This window comes from Argopecten irradians, unplaced genomic scaffold, assembly GCF_041381155.1.
Source record: "Argopecten irradians isolate NY unplaced genomic scaffold, Ai_NY scaffold_0763, whole genome shotgun sequence".
Lineage (NCBI taxonomy): Eukaryota > Metazoa > Mollusca > Bivalvia > Pectinida > Pectinidae > Argopecten > Argopecten irradians.
The window spans coordinates 11124-21274 of NW_027188230.1; the positions used below are offsets into that span (position 1 = coordinate 11124).

The window sequence follows — 10151 nt, forward strand, 5'->3', positions numbered from 1 at the left end:
GATTTCAATGTAGATCTAATGTCGATACGTATAAACCCCAACCCCCATATACAATATATGAATCAAAATTTATGATAGAATATTACATGTCTACTAAATTACAGTAAAACTATTAAGTCTCTGGTTTAAATACTTGTAGATGACTTGTGTGCACATTCTGAAGATTACTATACATAACGTAACCACCCGCCCAGCTAATCCCGTACTTCGCTAAGATTTCAACCAATTTGCAACTCATAAAGAGAATTTTTTACGTCTACTAGCAACTTTCAATGTTAATGTTCCCTTTCAATATCTTTGTCTATAAAGTGTATACAATTATTGTCGGCCATTTTCTCGCTTCGTGCTCCTACTTAGTGCCGCCTTATATAAGCGCGCCCCGTAAGTCGAGCCTCGTAAGTCAGGGCGCATCACGATTCCGTTAACCTTCTCCACCGTGTATAGGTCTAGTGTGAATTCCTGTCTAAACAGGATAATCACACTAGCAGACATGGCGAGAACCTATAAGTGCTGTGACCTGTCACTCAGAGAGGAAGGCAGAGAAAGAAAGAAAGAAAGAGAGAGGGAGAATTAGATATGTAGAAAAATGTTAATCGCTAAGATGAATACAAGTATGTGTTACTTTTTTTTACAGTCTTTAGAAAGAATGCATAAATCATTGAAAAAAAAAGTAAGAAAATCTACACGAAAGTTTTACCCTCATCATAATATATACATAATTATCCACCAGCCTCCGCATCCAGGTGAAATTGTACAGGGTTACGTTGTTCATCGCGGTTCTCACAATTACGCTTTCGTCCCGCATTGCTTAACATTTTATAAGAAAACGAAAGTTCATGACAATGCTATTTAATAATAAAAAAAAATCAGAGAAACGTAGCAACAATCCCCAATCGCTGAAAAGACGTTTTTGAAAATCACAGGTAGGTGTGTCGAGCGCCGTATGCAAGCATTGATAGTGATGAGCTGCGCTGCCTCGCAAAGGGTCGATTACGTCACGCACCAAATAAGTCTCGTTACCACAATACATGTCCTGACACCGAAATGCGGATATCTAGGTGTCCGGCAACTAATGACTCCGAGTGTCTTGAAAGGAGAACACACCTCATTTTATCGTGACACAAATTCTTTGATAGTATAGTATAGTTTTCCTTTAGCTAGATGACTCTATGTCGCGGTACCATTTTTCAATAATCTTTGTTGAAGTTAAAAGTTAACGGCTTAAGTTAACAAGCCGATTCCAAACAGTACATAAAAAATTAATGGTAACGGCCTTCTAGCGTAGATAGCATAATAGTGAAAAAAAAACTCTGAACGAAATTAATTAAAAAGATCCACGACTGCTTGACCCGCGGGCATTTTCACGGGTCGCTGCGCATGTTACATATTGTCCCCGCCTGCGCGGTATAGCAACATTGTAATGTCATATATAATGGATTTGTTGTGACAGTGATTTTAGCATGACTTGTTATATAGGATTATTAAAAACTTGAAATGAATATAATATTTACTTGACAAAATAAAAACGGACACGACTACTTACAGTGTATTTAATTAAATACATGCATGTCAGTTTGCATCATGCGTATTTTAACTGTATTCAAGCATGAACTTGCATTTATCATTTTTTGTGTCTCCCTGTACGATGTATTTATATCAATAGAATTATAGTAGATTTTGTAATGTTATTTTGAATATATAAGGCATTGCATTTCCAATCTATTTGCTTTCATGTACGATATGTTTGTGAAATATATATAAATAGAATTATAGTAGAAATGTACACAATTTTGAATATTTAATCACTTGTTCCAAAATATGCCTCAAATAATGTTGATATATATAAATCAGCCATTCAAGAAATGTACACAATTTCGTTAATCAAAACAGATTCCATAATATGCATAACTTCGACAAATAATTTTGTTAATCAGCCATACAAGAAATGTACACAATTTCGTTAATCAAAACAGATTACGTACGTTATCAGAAACATATCTATATTATTTATTTATAACGTAATAATCAATAAACTTGAAATACACAATATGTTAAAAAAACATCAAATCTTTGTACAGTGTAGTTAAACTATGACCGATTCCAAGGATTTAAACGTCCTTGCCGATTCCAACACAACCCTAATATGTCAGGAATTTTCAATAAGTTTATACAGTGAATGCAAACTTTGGAGAAAAAGAACTGTAAATATAGTAACTGAAAACTATATATATTCCATGCTCAGTTGCACAGCACATGCGATACGGTAGCGATAGTGACACAGTGACAGCGCCATATATACCGCCAGTCGACTATATATTGGGAGCCGTGCTCTCGTTATGGGTGAGTGGTCAACACACTAGCGAAGCTCGCCCGCCGGCTCACTGCGCTGTCGCCGTAGGGGGTCAATGAGAACAATAGGCAGTGGTATTTCCACGAAAAAAATAACGCTTTCAAAAAAAATAACGTTTCCAACGATACTCGTAACGTGGTCACGTAAATAATCACATGTTCTGTTGATGCTAACAAAGTTTCACATAAAAATCACGTAACATTCTGGCAATAACATGGGAAACACAAAATCATTAACAATCATTGCTGACACTAACACGTGAAATGAAATGAATAACAATGCAAAATAAATAATAACATCAGCCACTAAATCTAACATCATTTAAAAAAGACAAACGCATGCAAAGATAGAGATAACACAGCAGCAAAAAAATATATAACGTGTGCTAGAAAATAATAACATGCTTTTAGTTAAAGATAACTAAAATTTTGATAATAACAGTAAAACAGATATAACCAACATAAATATTTAAAAAATCACGAATATGGTTAAAATAACAGTTTAAGAACGAAAATTAACAGAACAGGGCTACCAGTGTACACAATCTGTGGACGACAAAAAACCAAAATCTGACGATGTTTTGGCATTATTACGTCGTGATTCACATGTGAAAATCGTAAGTTTTTACTCGCCAGTTTTGTAAAGTTATACATCGAACAAATTGTCACTGTTAAAAAATTTAAAAAAAAAAAATAATAAAATATGCAATTTCATGAAAATATATTAACGATGAAAATGATTACATATCAGATGCATATTCATTTCGTAAAATTGTTTAATTCATTTGAAAATCCGCCGACTGAAACGTGTTTGTTTACTAGCGCAACACAATAGCGGTTTAGTAAAGTTTTACATCGAAATAAAATAATTAAGTTTACTGTAAAAGTGTTTAAACGAAAAATAATATGTGATGAAAATATAATAAAGATAAAAATAATAACGTACCAGATACATGTTCAATTTCGTAAAATTGTTTAATTCATGGAAAATCGGCCGACTGAATGACATTGATTTTTACAGTACACAACACAATGGCGGACTGATTTGCTATCGATTTGCTGCAGGATCGTTACCTGGAAAATAATAACTAAAACGTTCAAAAATAATCAATCATTATCAAACAATAAGTTAAATATATTATTTTAGTATTATTTGAGTGAAAGAAATGTCCGCAGACAGGGAAAAAAACAATCTTCTGAATGAATTGTGAAAGTTGCTAAATATAACTTGCACACATGTAACACACGGTCAACATGTGTAATTCTCAGAATCCTGTCGCTGTGACTTCAATGAAATAATCGGCAGTCAAGTTTATTGTGAATTACATGTAATATTAGAACATTTATAGCGATGTTTAAAAAGCACAAACAGTCGTTAGCACGGCTATAAACGTGTGGCGGTGCAAGGTCTCCTCAGTTGTCAGAATTTAGTTCACGGAACTGTATGCATGTTCCGGTTTAGGTGAACCAGGAATTAGGGGGGGGGTGCCGAGAGCCATAAAGGGGGGGGGGGGGGACAATTACATTACAATTTGGGGTGTGGGTGGTGGGGGGGGGGGGGGGGGGGGGGGGGGGGGTGTTCATCGCAGGTAAGCCAATTTAACTAATTGTACTGATTAATTGTAATATTAGGGCTAATAAGTTTATTAAAAGTATGCATTTTATGTTATAATGATGAAAAATACCATGTTGTGAATATTTTTTTTCTGTTAATGAAACATATTAATGGTGTTTTAGGGTCATTCAAGATTTCCGGAAATATATGTTGGTTGCACAGATTCCAGTCACGGACAAAGACATGCATCTTTTGTGCTCATTACAGGTTTGATCTTTGTTTAATTTGTTTATTTTAAACAGAAAAGGCTCTGGAACCATGTTCCTGGTAAATTTGAATATGTAAAAGGTTTGGTATATCTGGTTTTCTTCCAAAATCTTGACATTTTCTATATTATGGGGTACTTGGATATGTAATGGATTATCTCCCCTTGGCTGGGGACTTTTCCTATTTTTTCATTATATTCAGAAAGTTTAATGATGTAACCAATAATTAACTTAAACAACATTAATACTATTTCAATATTTAATACATAATTTGCAATTAATCAACACAGTGTGTAAGTTCAATATTTCATGTTTTCAGAATTACTCCGCGGGTGACTGTCCGAAGGTGAAGCCCTGTCCTGGACAAACCACTTGACCGATTAAGTTCATATTACAGATTTGACATACACCGAATTACACGGTTACATCATATGAGTGATATTGGAATTTTAAAATTTTTCTGCTTAGGCGAGGATAAACCAACTAAATAAAAAAAAATGACCTTTTGAAATGGGGGCCCCTGTGTATTATCCAAGAATTGAGGCCCGTAGGCTACAGGATAGCTTTTAATAATAAAAAAACTCTATTTCCGCCAGCCGATGGTGCTTGCATATTTATAATTTCAAAAGTAAAAACGTTTTTTTCTACGACAGGTAATTTATCCTAGATAACACATGATGTGAAATTTGGAAATGCACATTGAACATTTAGGTTTCAAAAATAATCAACTTTTGATAATGAATAGGTAAGAAAACATAGGAATTTCAGTATTTTTTTTAGTGCAAAATGCGCTGAAGATTCTATAACAGACCTACCCTGGTTGGAGTTTGTGGTAGAAATGACCCCAAACTTCTTGTTCTTATTTAGTGTTATATGAGAACCTAAACTTAATTCTATTAAGACACCAAAGCTAACTAATATTCCTTAGTTGTTAAAATAATGACATTCCAAAAACTTTGAACAAAGTTTAACAACTTGTGTGTCTATGGTAAAATTAGTTTAGTTGGATATGCTCTCTATAGCTACGCAACCGAGCGAATTATAATAAGAGTCAGATCAAACTCAGAAGCCCTAGTAAGTTTCATAGATACACAAGGTAAGTTCGCCAAGTTAATTTAGAATAATACTTGTCACTGTGGACCATGCATGCAGTTTATTTTAGAATTGGCCAGTAAGGTAATGGTACATATAACGTAGGATGCAGGTTAATTTAGCACGGCTATAAACGGGTGGCAAAGTGTACCGTTTACACATCATATGGGCTACGATCACATGGGTGCGCGGTGCGAAGGTCCTCCTCATTTGTCAGGAATTTAGTTTCACACACGGAACTGTATGCATGTGTTCCGGTGGTTTAGGTGTGAACCAGGGAATTAGTGTGGGGGGGTGTACAATTGTGGAAGGGGTGGGGGTGTTCAACAATTCAGTCGCACGGTAAGCCAATTTAACCTCTAATTGTACTGATTAATTGTAATATTCAGGGCTAATTAAGTTTTATTAAAAGTATGCATTTTATGTTATAAATGATGAAAAATTATACCATGTTGTGAGTAAGTTATTTTTTTCTGTTAATGAAACATATTAAATCTGTGTTTTAGGGTCATTCAAGATTTCCGGAAATATATGTTGGTTGCACAGATTCCAGTCACGGACAAAGACATTGCATCTTTTGTGCTCATTACAGGTTTGATCTTTGTTTAATTTGTTTATTTTAAACTGAAAAGGCTACTTGAACCAATGTTCCTGGTAAATTTGAATATGTAAAAGGTTTGGTATATCTGGTTTTCTTCCAAAATCTTGACATTTTCTATATTATGGGGTACTTGGATATGTAATGGATTATCTCCCCTTGGCTGGGGACTTTTCCTATTTTTTCATTATATTCAGAAAGTTTAATGATGTAACCAATAATTAACTTAAACAACATTAATTACTATTTCAATATTTAATACATAATTTGCAATAATCAACACAGTGTGTAAGTTCAATATTTCAATGTTTTTCAGAATTAACTCCGGCGGGTGACTGTCCGAAGGTGAAGCCCTGTCCTGGACAAACCACTTGACCGATTAAGTTCATATTACAGATTTGACATACAGCCGAAATACACTTATACATCATAGGTGAGTATTGGAATTTTAATTTCTGCTATGGGTAAATAAACCAACTAAATGATAAAAAAAGACCTTCGAAATGGCCCCCTGTGTATACAAGATTGAGCCCCCAAGGATAGAATTTTAATCCCGGCCGCCGATTGGCAGGCTAATTTAAAATAATGAATTTCAAAAGTAGAAAAATGTTTTCCAGACATGTAATTAATCCCCTAGATAACCAAGATATGAAATTTGGAAATATTCACATTGAGATTTTAGGTTCAATCAGAAATATCAACTTGATAATGAATAGGTAAAAACAAATTAGAATTTCCATCAGTATTTTTTAGTGCACAAATGCGCCTGATTTTCAATAAATCTACGCCCTGGTTGGATTTTGAGCAGAAGGACCCCAAACTTTTTTTATCTATTTAGTTGTCATAATGAGAACCTAAACATTAATAATTATATAACAACCATAGCTAACAAAATATTCCTATGTTTTAATAATACAGTACAAAACTTTAAACAAAGTTTAACACTGTGGTCTATATGTAAAAATTATTATAGCTTGGTTGCTTCACTATAATAGTCGATCGCAGACCCGTAAGTATAAAGAGTCCGTCACTGGGGAGCCGAGTAAGTTCATAGATACAAAGGTAAGTCGCCAAGTTTTAGAGAATAAATACTTGTCACTGTGAACCATCTGCATGCAGTTTATTTAGAATTGGCCGGTAAGTTAATGGTACATATAACGTAGATGCAGGTAATTAGCACGGCTTAGCCACGGCTATCAGAACGATCACATGGGTGGCAAGGTCTCCTCAGTTGTTGCGGGTTGCATGTTCGGTTTAGGTGAACAGAATGGGGGACTATTGGTGGACGGGGTGGGAGTCAATTGGTGAAGAGGTGGGGGGTGGGTGGGTGTTCATCGCAGGTAAGCCAATTTAACTAATTGTGTACTGGATTAATTGTAGATATTAGGGCTAATAAGTTTATTAAAAGTATGCATTTTATGTTATAATGATGAAAAATACCATGTTGTGAATATTTTTTTTCTGTTAATGAAACATATTAATGGTGTTTCAGGGTCATTCAAGATTTCCGGAAATATATGTTGGTTGCACAGATTCCAGTCACGGACAAAGACATGCATCTTTTGTGCTCATTACAGGTTTGATCTTTGTTTAATTTGTTTATTTTAAACAGAAAAGGCTCTGGAACCATGTTCCTGGTAAATTTGAAATATGTAAAAGGTTTGGTATATCTGGTTTTCTTCCAAAATCTTGACATTTTCTATATTATGGGGTAACTTGGATATGTAATTGGATTATCTCCCCCTTGGCTGGGCAACTTTTCCTAATTTTTTCATTATATTCAGAAAGTTTAATGAATGTAACCAATAATTAACTTAAAAACAACATTAATACTATTTCAATATTTAATACATAATTTGCTAAATTAATCAACACAGGTGTGTAAGTTCAAATATTTCATGTTTTCAGAATTACTACCGCGGGTGACTGTCCGAAGGTGAAGCCCTGTCCTGGACAAACCACTTGACCGATTAAGTTCATATTACAGATTTGACATACAGCCGAAATACACTTTACATCATAGGTGAGTATTGGAATTTTAATTTCTGCTATGGGGATAAACCAACTAAATAAAAAAAGACCTTCGAAATGGCCCCTGTGTATACAAGATTGAGCCCAGGATAGAATTTTAATCCGGCCGCCGATTGGCTGGCTAATTATGAATTTCAAAAGTAAAAATGTTTTCTGACAGGTAATTATTCCTAGATAACCATGATATGAATTTGGAAATTCACATTGAGATTTAGGTTCAAAATATCAACTTTGATAATGAATAGGTAAAAACATTTAGAATTTCAGTATTTTTTAGTGCAAAATGACGCCTTGATTTCAATAAAGCTACCCTGGTTGGAGTTTGAGCAGAGAGGACCAAACTTTTTTTCTATTTATTTGTGTTATATGAGGAACCTAAACTTTATTTACTTAGTTAACACCATAGACTAACTTATATTCCTTTGTTTTAATAATACAGTACAAAAACTTTTAAACAAAGTTTAACACTGTGTGGTCTATGTATAAATTATTTTATTTAGGTTGGTTGCTCTCTATATAGCGGAACGCATCCCGAAGTTTTAGAAGTATAAGAGTCAGTCACTGGAGCCGAGTAGTTAAAGTTTTCATAGATACAAAGGTAAGGTACGCCAGAGTTTTAGAAATAATACTTGTCACTGTGACCATGCATGCAGTTTATTTAGAATTGGCCAGTAAGTTAATGGTACATCTAACGTAGATGCAGGTAATTAGCCATAGGCTATAAACTATAAAACGTGTGGGCATGTGGCGTTTCACACATCAGATGGGTACGAATCACAATGGGTGCGCGGTGCAAGGTCTCCTCATATTGTCAGAATTTAGTTCACGGAACTGTATGCATGTTCCGGTTTAGGTGAACCAGGAATTAGGTGGGGGGCGGGGACGGGGGCTTCGGGGAGGGGGGGGAGTACATATTTTGGTGGAAGGGGGGGGGGGGGTGTTCATCGCAGGTAAGCCAATTTAACTAATTGTACTGATTAATTGTAATATTAGGGCTAATAAGTTTTATTTAAAAGTATGCATTTTATGTTTATAATGATGAAAAATACCATGTTGTGACTTGTTGTGATTTATTTTTTTCTGTTAATGAAACATATTAATGGTGTTTTAGGACAAGGGTCATTCAAGATTTCCGGAAATATATATGTTGGTTGCAACAGATTCCAGTCACGGACAAAGACATGCATCTTTTGTGCTCATTACAGGTTTGATCTTTGTTTAAATATTTGTTTTATTTTAAACAGAAAAGGCTCTGGGAAAACCATGTTCCTGGTAAATTTGAAATATAAAAAAGGTTTGGTAGATGGGGGGGATCTGGTTTTCTTCCAAAATCTGTGACATTTTTTCTATATAATATGGGGTACTTGGATATGTAATGGGGATTATCTTATCTCCCCTTGGCTGGGGGACTTTTCCCTTTTTTTTCATTTATAATTCAGAAAGTTTTAATGATGTAACCAATAATTTAACTTAAACAACATTAATACTATTTCAATATTTAATACATAATTTGCAATTAATCAAAACACAGTGTGTAAGTTCAATATTTCATGTTTTCAGAATTACTCCGCGGGTGACTGTCCGAGGTGAAGCCCTGTCCTGGACAAACCACTTGACCGATTAAGTTCATTTTAAAGATTTGACATACAGCCGATAAATACACTTGGCATCATAGGTGAGTATACAGAATTTTAATTTCTGCTATGGGGATAAACCAATATAAAAAAGACTTTTACAAATTTCGACCCAATAGAATTTTGAATCACGGTCGCTGATTGGCTGGCTAATTATGAATTTCAAAGTAAAAAGTTTTTCTGACAGGTAATTATTCCTAGATAACCATAATATCAATTTGGAAATTCATATTGAGATTTAGGTTCAAAATATCAATTTTGATAATGAATAGGTAAAAAACATTAGAATTTCAGATTTTTTAGTGCAAAATGCGCCTGATTTCAATAAAGCTACCCTGGTTGGAGTTTGAGCAGAAGGACCCAAACCATTTTTTTTCTATCTAGTGTTATATGAGAACCTAAACTTTAATTATAGAACACAATAGCTAACTAATATTCCTTTGTTTTAATAATACAGTACAAAACTTTAACAAAGTTTAACACTGTGGTCTATGTAAAATTATTTAGTTGGTTGCTCTCTATAGCGAACGCAACCGGGAAGTATAAGAGTCAGTCACTGGAGCCGAGTGAGTCCATAGATACAAAGGTAAGTCGCCAAGTTTTAGAATATACTGTGTCACTGTGAC

The 10151-nt window shown here is 34.4% G+C and overlaps 1 long non-coding RNA gene across 1 annotated transcript; it reads left to right on the plus strand.

The window, feature by feature from the left end:
• Positions 1 to 6894: 6894 nt before the first annotated feature.
• On the plus strand, positions 6895 to 9544 carry LOC138313604 (uncharacterized). Its single transcript, XR_011207232.1, has 3 exons — positions 6895 to 6922; positions 7353 to 7437; positions 9452 to 9544. It is a non-coding gene; the product is annotated as an uncharacterized lncRNA (long non-coding RNA).
• Positions 9545 to 10151: the final 607 nt, after the last annotated feature.